The following is an 18408-nucleotide window of genomic DNA, read 5'->3' on the forward strand; positions in this document are numbered from 1 at the left end:
AAAAAAAAAAAAAAAAAAAAAAAAAAAGATAGTGTTGATATACAGACTTTGAAACTTCCTGTCATCAAATCTATTGATATTTTCCTTGCCCAAAGGATCCTTCTCCTAAGAATCATCCTTATTTTCTCTGTATATTTGTGTTGTTTCATTTTCTATATATGTTGTGTTATTTAGACATTGCTGGAATTGATGATTCTGTGTGACTTATGGGATAAGGTAAGAATCTAGCCTGATATTTTCCATATTCCATTTATTGAGTAATCTGTCCCTTCCTTTGTTTTGTGATGTTGCCTTTTTAGTATTCAAGCCATTATATACAATAAAGTATTTCCTTATTCAGGGCTATTCTCTTTTACCCATCCATACTGTAGCAATGCTACCCTTTACTGTAGCTTTGCAATATACCTTCTGTATGGTGAAACAAGTTCACCCCCTCTTACTAGCTTGCATTTCCAAATTTTTTTTTTTTTTTTTTTTTTGCTGTTCTAATGTGTTCATTCTTCCAGCAAGACTCCCAAGAAAAAGAAATCTCATTGAGATTTACCAGATTGCATTAAACCTAAAAATTAATGTGAGTAAAATTGAAATATTTATAATAGTCTACACAGACACATTGTATGTCTTTTTTAAGCCTTATTTTATGTTTCTTGATATAGTCTTGTAGTATTTTTCACAAGGTCTGACACATTTCTTATTAAGCTTGTATTTCTTGGTGTTTTATATTTCTATTTCTGTTGTGAAAGAGATTTTTTCCTCATTAGATTTTCTGATCATTGCCAGTATGTTTGAAGCCCATTTGTACTTAGGTTCCTTCATCTTGCTGGAGTCTATTTTAATTATTTTTCAGTTGATTGTCTAGAGTTTTTCTGGGTATGTATATTATCATGCTGTCTGCGAATAATAACTTTGTTCCTTCCTTTCCAGTGATCACATATTCTGTTTTTCTCTGTGATCAAAACTTGTAAAAATAATATTAAACAATAGGAAGGATAGCAGAAATCCTGTTTTGTTCCTAATATTAATAGAAATGTCTCTAGTGACATTTTCCCAATAAATAATAGTATGGGCTATCAGTGTAAAATATTCTTTAATGTGTTAAGGAACTATTCTTCTATTCATGGGTAGTTTCTATCTTTTTTTTTTTTTTGAGACGGACAGAAAGAGACAGTGAGAAACAGAGAGAGAGAGAGAAAGGCAGAGAAAGAATCAGACAGAAGACAGACACAGTGAGAGAGACAAGCAGAGAGAGAGAGAGAGAAAGACTTTTCCCTTTAAGAATGATTGTAATATTTTTATCAATGCCTTTCAAAATTTAATGATCATATGGTTTTTCTTATTTGATCTATTGATATAACCAAAGTGATATTTTCTACTTGGTTGTGGTAGATTATTCTTTTCAAATATTTTAATTCAATTGGTTAATACATTTTTTAGAATTTTAAATATATTCATTTTTTCTTTTATTCTCTTTATTAAGTTTTATTATTAATAATAATAATGGCAGTTGGGATAATTTCACAATCTCATACCATGTTCTTCTGCACTTAAATTCTTACACGAATTTTCTCATGTAATTCTTATAGTAATTTTACAATTAGATGTACCATTATGTACATTTTGTAGATAAGGAACCAAGCTCCATAGGGGTTCTTAACTCCATTAAGATCATGTAGCTTGTGAGTGGAGGCTGTCTCTACAGCCTTTGCTACATAGTATTGGGGAATTAAAAGTGAGTTGGGTAGCTTTCCTGCTCTGCCATGGAATAGTACATAGAATAGGAAAAATCTGCTTCTTGAAGGTATGAAAGGACTGATTTCTACATGCACAGGAGGCAAAATGATGACAACATCAAGAACATTGACTTTGAAACCAGGCAAATGCTGGTTCGAAATCTAGCTCTGTCTGTTACTTCGTAGCACTCAATAAATAGAAACTAATCGTTATAAAAACATCTTATCCAAGTGCCATCTTTGACAACATTTTCCATTTGTGCCTGGGTCTTTTTCTAAATTTTTTCCCATAACATCCTGTTGCCCCAGGAAGTAATGTATTTCATCTAGATAATGAAAAGTATTATTTCATATTCATATGTATTTTTCTCTGATAGTCTTAAAATCTATGTGGCTGCTGTCCTATCCCCTTTGTCTTTGGCATTTAATTGTGTGTTCTCTTTTTGTCCTAACCAGATTTTCTAAAGATTTTTCTATTTTTTCTTAAAACCTTTTCTTTTAATTTTAGAATAATGTAGTTGGCTGAGTATTGGCTCTCCAAAAAATGTTCACGTCTTAAAATCCAGAACATGTGAATGTTGTCTTATAAGGCAAAGACACTTTGCAGATATGATTAGATTAAGAGTCATGTGATAGGGAGATTATCCAGACTATCCAGGTGGGCCCCATGTAATCACAGGATAGTTACACGATGAACACAGGAAGTTCAGACAGAAGAGAAAGCAATATGACAGTAGACGGAAAAATTGGAGTGATGCAGCTACAAGTCAACGAATGCTGTCACCCTCTAGAAGCTAGAAAGGATAAAGAATGGAATCTCCCTGGAGCCTCCCAAAGGAACCAGCTCTTCCATCACCTTTATTTTAGTCCCCAAGACTCATTTTGGACTTCTGACCTGTAGAACTGTAGGAAAATAAATGTGTATTTTAAATCACTAAATGTGTGCTAACTTGTTACTGCCACACTAAGAAACTAAAAGCAATAGTTTTAGATTAACAGAAAAATTACAAAGATGGTACAGAATTTCCATATCCCCCATACCCAGTTTCCCCTACTGTCAACATTTTACATTAGAATGGCGCATTTGTCACAACGCATGAAACAATATTGATCCATTATCACTAACTAAAGTCCATATTTTATTTAGGTTTCTTTAGTTTTTACCCCATGTCCTTTGTCTGTTCCAGGAGTCCATCTAGGAAACTACCTGTATTTAATTGTCATGTGTCCTTGGGTTTTTTTTAGCTGTAACATTTTCTCAGACTTTCCTCGTCTTTGATGAGCTTGATAGTTTGAAGAATACTGGTCAGGCATTATTTAAAATGTCTCTCAACTGGGATTTGTCTGATGTTTTTCTTATGATTAGGCTGAAGTATGGATTGGGGGAATGATGATCACAGAGACAAAGTGTGTTGTCGTCACATTATAGCAAGGGTATATACTGTCAGTGTGGCTCATTGTTGATGTTGACCTTGATCACCTGACTCAAGTAGTGTTTGTCAGCTTCTCCATTGTAAAGTTACTCTTTTCCCTTCCTTTGTCTATTGTTTTACCAAAAAAAGGAGCTTTTTAAAACTTGTCAGTTCCATTCTTTTTCTGCTGTACAATTAATTAATTTCTGACTTTATGTTGATTAATTCCTTCTGTCATCCTTGTGGTTCCTTTGTTGTTCTTTTTCTAACTTCCTGAGTTAAATCCTAGGTTTACTTATTGTTATTTTTAATACATAAAGCATTTAAGGACATGTGATCTCCATTTAGCAAGGAGTTATTAGTTTGTTTATTTGTTTTGTTTTGTTTTTTGTTTGTAGAGACAGTGTCTTACTGTGTCACTCAGGCTGAAGTGCAATGGCACAATCTTGGCTCACTACAACCTCTACTTCCTGGTCTCAAGCCATCCTCCCATCTCAGCCTCCTGAATAGCTGGGACTATAGGTGCACACCACCACACTTGGTTAATTTTTTTGCACTTTTAGTAGAGATGGGGTTTTGCATATTTCCCAAGTTGGTCTCAAAGTCCTGGGCTCAAGTGATCTGCCCGCCTCAGCCTCCCAAAATGCTGGGATTACAGCCCTGAGTCATCCTGACTGGCCTAGTTTGTTTAAACACTTGTTACTAGTTTCCATGTTTATAATATAGTGGTAAAAGTATATACCTTATATAACTTCTGCATTTGGAACTTTGTCAGGTTCTTTTTTTTTTTTTTTTTTTTTTTTTTTACTTATTATACAATTACTTTCTGTAAATATTCCATGAGTACTTTGAAAGAAGTTATGTTTTCTGTTTGCAGGGTATAAACTAGACACTAAATTCTGCAGTGGGTAAGAACATATCTGTTTGACTACCATTAAATATCTAGCCCCTAATACAGGACCTGATACCTAGTAGTACTGCGTTAAATAACTGTTGAGTAAATGGCTGCAAAATTTCAACAATCCCGGTTGCAACAACCAAAAATGTCTCTAGACATAGCCAGCTGTCCCTTTGCAGAAAAAATCATTCCCAATTGTGAACCACTGCTCTAAAATGATGTGATTATTCATAGAAAATCCAAAAGAATCTCCTAAAAAAGTATTAGAATTAATATCTGAATTCAGCAAAGTTAGTTGATGGGTATAAAATTAATATACAAAGATAGCATTCATATATAGCAGTAATAAACATTTAGAAAATGTAGTTTTAAAATAAATAATATCAACAATAGCAATAAAAATTATAAAGAATAAAGCCAATAAAGTATGGGCAAGACTTATGAAGAAATTTATTAAAATGTAATGAGAAACATTAAAGAAGACCTAAGCACAGAGAAATTTACCATGATTATCTATGAGAAGATTCATTATCAATGAAGTGTTGTTTCTTCCCAAACTGGCCTATAATTGCAATTCAATTCCAATAAAAACCTAACAGAGTTTTCATGGGACTTAACTGATTCTAAAACTTATATTGAGAATACAGAATAAAGATAGTTAAGCCATTTTTATAGAAGAATAATTTGGAAGGCTTGCTATATCAGATATTAAATTTTATTCTAAAGCCATAGTAATCAAGAATGTAGACAGAGATAGACAAGTAGAATCAGGAAATAGAATAAATATTTAATATATAGTTATATACATACATGAAAACTTGATATGAGACAGGAGGCTTTTAAAACAGTGAGCAAATGATATAATGTGCTGAGATAACTGACTTTACGTTTTGAAACGTTCTTTTTATTTACTATCTTTGTCCCACTGGAAGGTAAGCTCCATGAGGGCAGAGATTTGGTATGTTTTCTTCACAGCTGCATCTCCAATGTCTAGAATAGCTCAGGCATTCAGTAGTTATTCAGTAGATATTTTTGAACTGCTAAATGAAAAATCCATTTTATTAGTTTTCATTGCTTTTCCTATTATTATATAACAAAATATTTACAGTTTCTTTGAAGGTTTGGAAAACATGTTTCTCTCTCTCTGTGTGTGTATGTGTGTGTGTGTATGTGTGTGTGTGTGTGTATTTCTTTCCCAAGAGCCCAAGGAAGTCACTGAAAGCTAGATATAGCAAAATGATAGCTGAACACCAGATGCAATTATTTAATAGCATATTCTAAATTTGTTTACCCCTTTAATAAAGCTCTATATTCCAATATTCAAAATTATAAAACAAAGTAAGGAAATTGTTTATTTCAAAGATTTTTGTATGCTGCAGATATCACAGGTTCCCTTTAAATATTTATATTAAAATATTGTTCAACCCATAAAGCCATAAGAATATATCTGTTTTGCCAAGTAAGGTAGTTCACCTGTATCTCTTATCAGAATTTTAATAAAACAAGTATTAAATCTTCTTTCAGGCCGGGCGCGGTGGCTCAAGCCTGTAATCCCAGCACTTTGGGAGGCCTGAGGCGGGCGATTCACGAGGTCAGGAGCTCGAGACCATCTCTGGCTTAACATGGTGAAACCGTCTTACTAAAAAAATACAAAAAACTACCCGGGCGAGGTGCGGGCGCCCCCTTTTTTTCGTAGGTCCGCAGCTACTTCGGAGGCTGGGCAGGAGAATGGCATCAACACGGGAAGGCGGAGCTTGCATAGGAGCTGAGATCCTGCCACTGCACTCAGGGCACTGGGCGAACAGAGTGAGACTCCGTCTCAAAAAAAAAAAAAAAAAAAAAAAAAAAGTTTCTTTCAGACATGTTCCAACAACATGATTCTAATTTTTGGTGTCCTTTAAAATATCAAATTACTCCTGGCTATGCTTCCTTATGGATCATCCAAAGACCACAGCACATAGCCAACTGATAAGGATATTTATAATCACACATGGCACCCTCCAACAGTCCCCTCTCTCACACCTATTAGTCTAAGAGAGTTTGTCTGAAAGAACCAGGTGACACCGGATAGTTCAGGGCAAATTTACGAACCCACCTGGAAAACTGAGCCAATCCCCAAGTCTCTCAAAAAGCATTCATTTATGCTTCATTAAGTATTCGTTATGACCAGGAATTTGTGGGTTCCTATCACTTGTCAGGCACTACCACATCATTAATATTGCGGAATCCACCAGTTATATTTGCTATTATCATACAAAGTCTAAGCATCTCAACTAGCTGATGTATCAAGTTCAAAATCTGAAGCAGTAAGTAGTGGCACGGTGATTTGGCAAGTCTTAAAATGGCTCTATGAACCTTTCAGTTGAGTGCAAACACGTGGTATTCAAGGTTCACCTTCATCTTGAGACCAAACAACCTGACTCCCAATGTTGCACATCAGGCCCCTTTCACTCTACCGCTACCAACTCTCTCTCTGGCAAACAGTCCAGCCTCACTCCTGGCTCTGGAGGCTGGCTTTTGTTCTGGCTTCTCCCTCAATCTAGAAGACCCTCCACTTCCTCTGTGTCCACCCAAATGCTACTTTTCTTCAAGGCTCAGGCACTCTGAATGGTGTGCCCCCCACTGAATGTAGGGCACTCGAACAGCCCTGGTCCCAAGTGTGTAGCTGTGACCCCAGCTAGACATCCTGTCTGGTCTTGGTTAGCTGAAAGACAACAGAATGAATGTCTGCTTCAGGTAAGAAGCCTCTTCATTTTATAGACCAAGAAACTAAGTTATAGAATGATTGAGTGACTCGTTCTAAGAAACAAAGTGGTTAGTGTGCTAGAAATAGGAAGTTGGTGGGCATAGTGGGAAACATTTGGTTCTCTAAAGGGAGAAACATCTGAATGTGAATCCTGCTTTGACAACTTACTAGCCGAGTAAATTCAGAGAAGTTACTCACCTTCCTCAATCACTGTTCCCATACTATAAATTGACAAGGATAATATCTTATTTGCAATATTGTTGTGAAGATAAGAAATAAAGAGATAAAATGTCTGACTTATACTAAATGTAAGTGTGGGAGCCCACTCCTTTCTTAATTTTACTACCCTGCTTCTCTACAAGACTGTAATCTCCTTGAAAACAGGATCTATGTTGATCCTATATTCTATAGTCCCCTACGTTCTCCATAACAGCCAACACAGTGCACAGCATAAAGCGGGAGCTTCGGAAATACTGTTTTTTTCCTTTTTCTTTTTCATTTTTTGAGACAGGGTCTTGCTCTGTCGCCCAGGCTGGAGTGCAGTGGCATGACCACAGTTCACTGCAGCCTCACCCTTTGGGGCTAAAGCAATCCTCCCACTTCACCCTCCCGAGTAGCTGGGATTACAGACACATGCTACTATACCCAGCTAATTTTTGTATTTTTTGTAGAGATGGAGTTTCGCCATATTGCCCAGGCTGGTCTCAAATTCCTTGGTTCAAGCAATCCTCCTGCCTCGGCCTCCCAAAGTGCTCTGATTACAGGCATGAGCCTCCATGGCCAGCTCAAAAACACTTTTTTAAATGAAAAAGCTTGTTTTCTGGAAGGACAACATTCACTTAAATGAATGTTCTCTCAAAGAACAACTTTGACTTCAATGAACAATGAATTTAAGTCTATTATCTTGTTTTTTCCATTTTTGTTGCTCTATTATACACTTATCTTTCATATACATTCCTTTATGTGACAAAATATTGTGTAAACAAATAAAATGTTAGTAGTGAATGAGACTTCTACCCTATAAGACGGTAGTATTCTTGGATAAAATGTAGGAGATTATATAGTTTTAATCCATGACAAATAATTAAGTGCTTCCCAATGCTAACTTTTATTTTAGCACTAAAACTCCAAGTATCAGAGCCAAAAAGATTTCCAGAATCATGCCAAAGGGTAGCTCCTGAGTTTACTCTGGCGCAATGCCACTTACAGGGTGAGAAAAAGTTCATGATTTCCCATTGTGTGAATCACGTGTACAAAGTCCTTTTGTCCAAGTGGTCTTGTCATGTGAGACCGCTAAATATCTTTCACTTGGCCTTCCAATCACGTCCAAAGTGTCATACCCCTAGAATCAATTTGATGTATGAATAATGGAAGCTTGAACTGAAGCTCAACAGTTTGTAAGAATTGTACTGTGCCTAGTGAACCAAATGCAGACCTCTCCAAAGCTCACTCAGAACATTTACAAGATGAGGAAAATTCAAATTAAGAGTCAAAGTCATTTCAGGCCTGAGAGGTAAAAATAGAATACTGGTCAGGTTATTAGAGGACAAAGAACGAAAGTTTATTTTGTTTGAGAACAGAATTTGAATTAGAATGGAATTCATCTCATTTTAGGACTTGTTCATTTTATTGAAAAGAAGTAAAAGCAAACAAAAATTTATTAGAGAGTAGAAGGTAAAAGAATTGGGATTTGATTTCTCACATGGCATGGGAATAAAATGTGCAAGATTTTCCTGTTTTGAAAATTATCAAAGGGTTATTTAGCAGGAATCTACATTTTAAATTTCTGCTTTAAACTACATCATTTTAACCTTCTAAGCCTACCCGATTCCTCTGTAGCTATGGAATCACATGAACCCACAAAGGCCTGTGTCTACTTGTTTTACTCTGCAGATTCTCAATCAGCCTTCATGAATGCTTGTTTTGACACTTTCCCTTTAGCAATTCTGCGTGCACTTCCCTAGCTCCTTTCGTCCACTAACAAATCTTCATTAGACTTCATTAGACTTCAGCTTTTCAGCCACTTAAACCCTGAAAACTACACATTTTAGAATATTATCTAGGTCATCTACCTGCTGGAATTACATGGCAAATTTCTCAATAAAAGATACAGTTCGACATACCCCCAGCATGTATATGTGTTAAAGTGATATTCTTCTAAGGAAAATATTAGCAGGCATCTATACAGTTGTTGGGGGAGGGGAGGAGTGCTATTTTTCTTTAAGAATTTCTTGAGAAGGAGGCATATTCCGAGTCCTTATTATACTCTCCAACAGAAATAGGTGAGATAAAAAGAAATTGTGAGCAGATGAGATATTCCTCCAGTGATGTTAATTATGGAAGTTATTTCTGGGGCCTCTTATGAAATCTTTTCACTTGCTTTCCGCTTTCCTGGCTAACAAGGTGGCTAGATTTAAGGCTACTTTATAAGCTGAGTGAAAGAAACACAGCACAGGTCTTCCAGAAATTTCTAGAAGGGCCCCAAACATTCCTAATCATCTAGTCCTGTCGCATTACCCAGGAGGTTTCAGGGAACCCAGATCCTCTTTAGAGGTGCCCTTGGGAATACTGGTCTTATTGATTTAAAAATGATGGCACTGTGGCCGGGCACACTGGCTTACACCTGTAATCCCAACACTTTGGGAGGCCGAGGTGGGCAGATCACTTGAGGTCAGGAGTTCAAGACCACCCTGGCCAAGATGGTGAAACCCTGTCTCTACATCTCTACCAAAAAATACAAAAATCAGCCCAGCGTGGTGGCAAACACCTGTAATCTTAGCTACCCGGGAAGCTGAAACAGGAGAATCACTTGAACCCTGGAGGCAGAGGCTGCAGTGAGCCGAGATCAGGCCACTACACTGCAGCCTGGGTGACAGAGTGAGACTCCATCTCAAAAAAGAGATAGTTCTGGAATTTCTAAAGAGAGCAATGTGTTGCAGAGTGATGTTTTTTGAGGCTGCATATATTGTCAAAGAAGATTGAGGAAGCATTACTGGGCCACCTCAAAGAATGATGTTTGAGAAGTTTATGGATATTATGGGGAGGGGACACAGAGACCCCAGTATCTCCCACTGGCTTCATTCTTCTTTACCTATTTCTCCTTGATAATAAACTTCCCACCTCTCTGACAGTCAGTCAGACTGAAAAACTTACTTCACCACAGTCTGAAGAACAGATCATACTGTATTAACAAAAGGCGAATTCCAGGAATCATATGTGTTTTCAGAGTTCTGTTTTGCTGCGCTTCTTAGAAAATGCCTTTATTCCTCCTTTGGTTCACTACATGGAGCTAAGACCACTGCTTTGCTTTTAATATTTGATGTTTGAATCTGATGATACGAGTTTTCATTCCTCATTATAGTTTACAATGTGCTTTCTTTTATTTAACAATATTTCTCAAACAGAGATAATCAGAGATGTGATGGGGGTATGCAACATGAAAGAATAAAGAGCATCAATGTATTGTTTCTGCTGGTGAGACACTTAAAACGTTATTTATGTAGTAAAACACACACACATCTATTATTAACTACAATGTATAATTCACATGAATTTCTCAGATAAAACATAAGACTTCAAAGAAAGTCATGCCTGAAATTTGCAGCTACCAGCTTTACCTACAGTCTTCTAAGAGCACTAAAGTTGCTTGGTAGAAATTTGAGTTAGCATAGGTAAACATTTTTTTCTTATTTTACTTCCACCAAATAAAAAAAAAAATACACAACAGATAACATGTTTACTATTATTACCTCCCCTTTATGGAACAGAAAACTAAGGCTTAGGCGGTTTGACTTCACTGGGTAACTTTGCCACTTTCTAAGTGACAGAGCCCTTTCTGCCCACCTCTCCATGAGTGAGTTCTTCATGAGTAAAGTTACCCTGGGGTGGTAGGCTGAATAATAGCCTTCCAAAGACATCCATATCTGAATCCCAGAACATACGAATATGTTACTTTACATAGCAAAAGAGATTTTGCAGATGTGATGAAGGTAAGGATTTTGAGATGGGGAGATTATTCTGAATAATCTAGGTGAGCCCATGTAACTACCAGGTCTTCGTAAGAGGGAAGATCAGAGTTAGAGAGTCCTTACATCTAAGGATAGAAACAGCAGTCAGAGAGGAGAGAAGAGATGCTATGCTGTTGGCTTTGAATACAGAGGAAGGGGCTACAAGCCAAGACATGTTGGCAACCTCTGGAAGCCAGAAAAGGCAAATGAGTGGATTCTCCCTAAAGCCTCTAGAAAGGAACACAGCCTTGATTTTAGCCCAGTATGACCCATTTTGGACGTTTAACCTCTGGAACTATAAAATAATACATTTCTGTGGGTTTAACCCACTAAATTTGTGGTAATTCGTTACAGCAGCAATAAGAAATAATATACCTGGTAAGGCTATGCCAATCCCCACATTCTGTTTTCTTTCATCCTTATGCCTGTTATTAGTATCACCTTATGGTTTTATTTTAGTGATTTTAATTTATCATAGTACTATATACAGAGTTTTTAGTTCCATTAAAAGTCCCATACATTTTTAGTTTCATTAAATGACAAATGGACAAGTGGCTGAGAATGTGGAGAAATTGGAACCCATGTCCCTTGCTGGTGGGAAGGTAAAATGGCATAACTGCTGTGGAAGGGTTTGGTGGGTCCACATTGGATTCAATATAGAATTACTGTATGATCCAGGAATTCCACTCCTGGTTATATACCCAAAAGAAGTAAAGCAGGTCTTCAAACAACAACTTGTGCACACGTATTCACAGCAGCACTACACTCGATAGCCAAAAGGTGGAAACAACCCAAATGTCCATCAACAGATACATGAATAAACAAAATGTGGTATATCCATACAACAGAATATTACTCAGCCTTAAAAAGGAGTGAAGTGCTGATACATTCTACAGGGTAGATATATTTTGAAAATATTATGCTAAGTGAAAGAAGCCAGTTGCAAAAGGCCACATATTGTATGATTTTATTTATAGGAAACATCCAGAGTCAGAAAATCCTTAGACAGGAGGCAGATTAGTGATTGCCAGTGGCCAGGAGGAGTGGAGAATGGCAAGTGACTGCTTAATAGTACAAGATTTCCTTTGGGGTTAATGAAAATGTTGTAGAACAAGACAGTAATGTTTACACAACATTGTGAATGTCACTAATGATACATTTTATGTTATGTGTATTTTACCACAAAAAAATTAAGACAAATAGAGCTAAATGTTTGTAAAGTCAACAAAACATCACACTCCTGCCCCTCTATCCCCCCTCCCCTACCACCAATTTCTAACTAACACCCAGTTCTACAGTCCAAGGACTTCAATTTAAAAGTAATTTTTTTGCTCTCGGCTTTCGGCTCGGAGGAGGGTAAAGGTGCAACTTTCTTCGGTCGTCCGAATCCGGGTTCATCCGACACCAGCCACCTCCACCATGCCACCGAAGTTCGACCCCAACGAGATCAAAGTCGTATACCTGAGGTGCACCGGAGGTGAAGTCGGTGCCACTTCTGCGCTGGCCCCAAGATCGGCCCCTGGGTCTGTCTCCGAAAAGGTTGGTGATGACATTGCCAAGGCAACGGGTGACTGGAAGGGCCTGAGGATTACAGTGAAACTGACCATTCAGAACAGACAGGCCCAGATTGAGGTGGTGCCTTCTGCCTCTGCCCTGATCATCAAAGCCCTCAAGAACCACCAAGAGACAGAAAGAAACAGAAAAACATTAAACACAGTGGGAATATCACTTTTGATGAGATCATCAACATTGCTCAACAGATGTGGCACCGATCCTTAGCCAGAGAACTCTCTGGAACCATTAAAGAGATCCTGGGGACTGCCCAGTCTGTGGGCTGTAATGTTGATGGCTGCCACCCCCATGACATCATAGATGACATTAACAGTGGTGCTGTGGAATGCCCAGCCAGTTAAGCACAAAGGAAAGTATTTAAATAAAGGATCATTTGACAACTGGTGACAAATAAATAAATAAATAAAAGTGATTTTTTGATAACTAGTGATTTATCTATTTGCTGCATATTTCCAAATAACATACTAAATTGCATGTCTCAAAGACAGCAATTAACGTTCCCAAGACCACACAGCTGGTAAGTTTTGAAGCCATGATTTGAGTCCAAGTCCTTAACTCTAAATCTAAGGACTTTTAATAATAATAATAATAATACCAAGAAAAGCTAACCCTAATATAGCAGTTACTATGTATGGTAGGTGAATAGTTGCTTTCGGAGACATCCATGTCCTAGTCCCTAAAATCAGTGAATATATTATATTGGTTGGCTAAGAAGAATTAAGGTTGCAGATGGAATTAAGTTTGCTAAACAACTGACCTTAAAACAAAGAGGTTATCATGGATTTTCTGGGTGGCCCAATATAATCACCCAGTGGAAGAGGGGAAAAAAGTGGAAGAGGGAATAAGAAGGAAGAAGAGAATCAGAGGGAGAAATGACAACAGAAAAAACGGTACAGAGAGATGCAGTGTTGTTGGCTTTGAAGATGGAGGAAGGGGGCCATGAGCCAAGAAATATGAGTACCCTCAAGAAGCTGGGAGAAAAAGGAAATGGATTTCTCCCTAGAGCCTCCAGAAACGAGCAGCCCTGCCTGCTGTTCAGTTTTAACACTGTGAGACCTGTGAGGAACATCTGACCTACAGAACTGTGAAATAGTAAATTTATGTTGTTTATGCCTCTATGTTTCATATAATTTGCTACAGCAACAATAGAAAACTAATACACTGTATGTCAGGAATTGTTCTAAGTGCTTATACATATTAACTTATTTGATCTTTATAAAAAACTCTATGAGGTATGTATGTTACTATCCGATTTTTCTGATGAGGAAACTGAGGCACAGAAAATATTTGAACAGACACTTTACAGAAGACAGTGTCAATAGGCATATGAAAAAATGCTCAATATTGACGGTCAACAGGGAAATGCTACTTAAAATAATGAGATACTCTACAAATGCATTAGAGATTTTGAAATTAAAAAGACAATATCAAATATTGGCAAAGCTGTTGAAGAAATGGTGCTCTCACATATTATTGGTGTGGGGTAATATAAAAATCATTATGAAAACATTTTCACAATTTTTTGAAAAGGTAAACATATACTCATTGTAACACTCAGCATGCACGTGTAGTCCCAGCTACTAAGGAGGCTGAAGCAGAAGGATCACCTGAGCCCAGAAGTTCTGGGCTGTAGTGTGCTATGCTGATTGAGTATCCATATTAAGTTCAGCATTAATATGGTGACCTCCTGGAAGTAGACGGACCACTTACTAGGTTGCCTAAGGAGGGGTGAACCTGCCCAGGTCAGAAACGGAGCAGGTCAAAAGTCTTGTGCTGATCAGTAGTGGGACTGTACCTATGAATAGCCAAGGCACTCCAGCCTGGGCAACATAGTGAGACTTCGTCTTTAAAAAAGAAAAAAGAAAAACATCCGGCATTCTTACTCCTATGTATTTTCAAAGAGAAATAAAAACATATGTTCACACAAAGACCTGTATACAAAAGTTCTGAGCAACTTTATTCACAATAGTTCAAACTGGAAATAACCCAAAAGTCCATCAACATGTGAACATACAAACAAATTTTGGTATATTCATTAAATTAAATGATTCTTAAAAAGGAATATTGAAATAGGAAAAAAACAAGTGGATGAATCTCAAAAACATGGGTTCAGTGAAGCTGGGCGTGGTGGCTTACACCTGTAATCCCAGCACTTTGGGAGGCCAAGGCAGGAGAATCATTTGAGCCCAGGAGTTCAAGACCAGCCTTGACAACATAGAAAGCCCCTGTCTCTAAAAGAATACAAAAATTATCCAGGCATGGTAGCATGCAGCTGTCATCCCAGTTACTTCAGAGGCTGAGGCTGAGGATTGCTTGAGCCCAGGAGATTGAGGCTGCAGTGAGCCGAGATTGTGCCACTGCTGCACTCTAGCCTAGGTGACAGAGTAAGACCCTGTCTAAAAAATAAAAAATTTAAAAATTTAAAAAAAAAGCTAAGTGAAAGAAGTCGGACACAAAAGATATGCTGTTTAATTCCATTTAAAACTCTAGAAGAGACTAACCTAATCAATAGCAATAGCAGATAAATGTTTGCCTGGTTTGAGGGAAATTAACTGGAAAGTGGTACAAAGAAACATTTAGTGTGACAGAAATGTTAAACAGGTATAAAAATTTGTCAAAAGTCACAGAAATGAACTCTAAAAATGAGTACTTCTTACTACACATAAGTTATCTCTCAATAAAATTTATTTTCAAAAAATGTACCAAGTCACATAGCTAAAGTTATAGGTCTAGGATTTGAAACCAGGCAGTCCAACTCTAGTGTCTGTGTTGTCACCAGTAGATAGCTATCTATCCATGCTATCTGGGCACTGTAACAACCCCAATAATTGTCCCTAATTGTAAGGGTCAAAATTCTTTGACACTCCTCCCATCAAGATATTCGGGTCTAGTTCTCCTTCCTGTGAATCTTGCTGGTCTGTGACCACTTTGACCACTAGAGTGAAGTGGAAATGGAACTATTTCATTTCTAGGCCTCGCCTTTAAGAGACTAGCAGCTGGACACTGGTCTCTCAAAGCCCTGGGACGCCTTATAAGAACGCCCACTACCTTGCTTGAGCACCCACATGGAGAGGCTCTGAAACTTCATAGAGTAGGAGGGGGGCCAGCTGAGCCCAGCTTCCTGGCACCCTCCAAAAGACAACAAATATGTGAGTGAAAATGTCTTAGACCCTAGAGACCAGACCACTCACTGAATGGGTATTACTGAATTACCCCAGGCAACACCACAGTGGGCAGTAGAATTAGCCAGCTGAGCCCTGACTCAAATCCTGACCCACAGAATCACGAGATATAACAAGAAGGTAGTTGTTTTAAAACATTTCATTCTCAGGATACTTTGTTAGGCAGCAGTAGTTAACTAGAAAACTGAGCAAAGGGCATTCCCATTTCTGTTGCCACTGAGATATTTCAATTCTTCACGGTAAATTTTCTTTCTAGTATTCCAGATGTGATACCATAATTGTCCCACTTAGGGGCTTAATAAAGGATGAACAGCTGAAATAATTATGGAGCCTGTTCTCACTAGTTACATCAAGTCTGTAAATAAACAGAAATGCCAATTCAGAACCACCAGCATCCTCTGCTCAGGCTACTGTATCTGGGCTACTGATATTTATTCACCACATTTAAGGTAAGGTATAGGCAACTCTCAGCACACTTAGTCCAAAAATTAAACGGCCTCAAGTTTTTGTGTAGCAGTCAGATATTTATATAATTCTTCTTATATGAAAGGCAACCTTTTCTGATATACCAAATCACCTACTGGATATCGGTAAGAAATTGGATGCATCAGAAAGAAGATATTTTCTGAAACGTTGGGCAATGTCTGACTTTAGCATCTGCGTTAATATGCTTCGGTAAATATAAAGTACTGATGCTTCACTTTATGGGGCTGGAACTCTGCTTAGTCACAAAATGCCAGCTGTCCCTGAGGCTCCAATTGCTTACTACTCAAGAATGGAGCCAATGTACAAAATAGAACTTGCGCAAACTGGCAGAGAAGCCCTTGATGGTACTGTAGATTCAAGAATTGTTGAGACTATACTAGTGCCTTTCAGATAAAAATGCTTCCATTTGCTATAATTTACAAAGTGTAGTCTCATAGAATCAAAGTTTTTAAAAATGTATTTGTTTATTGGTTGTTTATGACCCACTTATCTATAGTCTGATAAAACAGTGTCAAATGCTAATACTTAAATGATGTGCTAATACTATTAGTAATGCCAGATTATGTCACTCCCTGCATAAAACCCACTAATGGCCACTTATTGCAAGCTATTTACCATGGCCTCAAAATTCTGGCATAATCTCCCCACTGTCGACCTCCTTCGTCTGATATTGTCTTCCCCTTCACTATTCTCCAGCCACAGAAGGCTTTATTAGGCACTTATTTCGTGCCAGGCCCTGCGCCAAGTTCTTTAGATGCATTATCTGATTTAATATTCATAACAGCCCTGGGAAAGAGATAACATCATTGCCATTTCGTAGATAAATAGAGACCCAGAAATCATGTAACTTGGCCAAGGTGACATAAATACTGAGATTTGGAGCCAGTTATTTAACCTCTATATACTGATTCAACTTCCAAATGTGTAACTTCCCTGAATTCAGACTATATATCCAACTGTCCCTCTGATATCTCCACTTGAATGTGTAACAGACATATCAAACATAACCCGCTAAGTAAATCCAAATTAGAAGTTTTGGTTTCCCCTTTCATCCTCATCTTTCCAATCTAGGTCATTGGCACCACCCACTTGCCAAAGACAAAAGCTTCCGTATCATCTTTCATTGCTCTCCTGCCCACATTTAATTTCTCAGCAGCTCTTGTCGTGTTTATCTTGAAAATATAACCAGTATCTGCCCACTGCTCTCCATCTCTGTTGTTGCTACCCTAATCTGGGCCATCTTCATCTCCCACGTGAGCTTTTGCAAGTCTCCTAATCAGCCTCCCTACTTCTCCCCCTTCATCACATGTGGCCTAGTGGTCTTTAGAAAGAGTTGTCACTCCTTAAAACCTTCCAGTGATTTCTTCCCACAACATGGAGAATGACAGCCAAACTCCTGACCACAGCCTTCGCAATCATACTTGATCTGGCATCCCCGCCAGTTTTCAGCCTCTCATTGTTATTATTGCTGCTGTTGTATGGGAAGGGGAACCCAGAGGTAGAATCATGTCAGTCATATTCCTTAGTTCATGGAGCATTAGTATCTTTGATTCACATAAGATCCTTGTCTTGTATGTTGGTTGGTTACCTTGTTTATTTCCTTTTACCCAAATCCCCCACCTGCATTTGCTCACCTACTGTAAGCAGCCTACCATTTTGTTTGTAGGTGTTATTATAAATTGTATATTGATGTTTTCTATATTTTTAATTTATATACATGATATTGTGTAATAAATCACATTTTGCTTTTTACTGTTTACACATGGTATCATGAAGATCCACCTATGTAGCATTTTTCATCTAGTCCATGTCTTTTCACTGCCGCATAGTACTGTCTGGTGCATCCACTGCCTTTTGACAATTCCTTCTTTGGGATGGACACCAGTTTATATTGGCTCCCACTCACAAACAGCAAACATCCCATTATTGTAGTCATGTGAGAATTATTTTGCAACATTTATCAGTGGGAATGCTGGGTAATCTTGTGTATTTAATCTGAAAATGTACTGTCAAATGGCTCTCCAGAAGGCCGACAGCCTATGTTCTTACCAGTAGTGCATAAGGGAGCCAATATCTGCACCCCTCAATACAAATATCCAGGCAATTTGATCCAAGTGAACATTAGGCATTTTCCAACTTTCTGAGTTTTGTCACTTAAAGAGGTGGGATGTTTTTGATAAATAATGAATTTGAGCACCTTTTATGTGCCATAACTTAGGTTTCCTCTTCTGTAAATTGCCTGTTCATGGCTTTTGCCTATTTTTTCAACTAGTGTTACTTTTTCTTGCTGATTTTACAATAACTTCTTGTAAATGCTAGGGATAGGTCTCTTATTGATGTTAGACAGTGAAAATATTTTCTGCCAAACTATCATC

General features: G+C 37.8%; 1 pseudogene; it reads left to right on the plus strand.

Moving 5' to 3' along the window:
* The first annotated feature begins 12197 nt into the window (after positions 1-12197).
* On the plus strand, positions 12198-12749 carry LOC108512700 (60S ribosomal protein L12 pseudogene; annotated as a pseudogene).
* The last annotated feature ends 5659 nt before the right edge of the window (positions 12750-18408 follow it).

The sequence above is a fragment of the Rhinopithecus bieti genome, unplaced genomic scaffold, assembly GCF_001698545.2.
Source record: "Rhinopithecus bieti isolate Rb0 unplaced genomic scaffold, ASM169854v2 scaffold_27006, whole genome shotgun sequence".
Taxonomy (NCBI): Eukaryota; Metazoa; Chordata; class Mammalia; order Primates; family Cercopithecidae; genus Rhinopithecus; species Rhinopithecus bieti.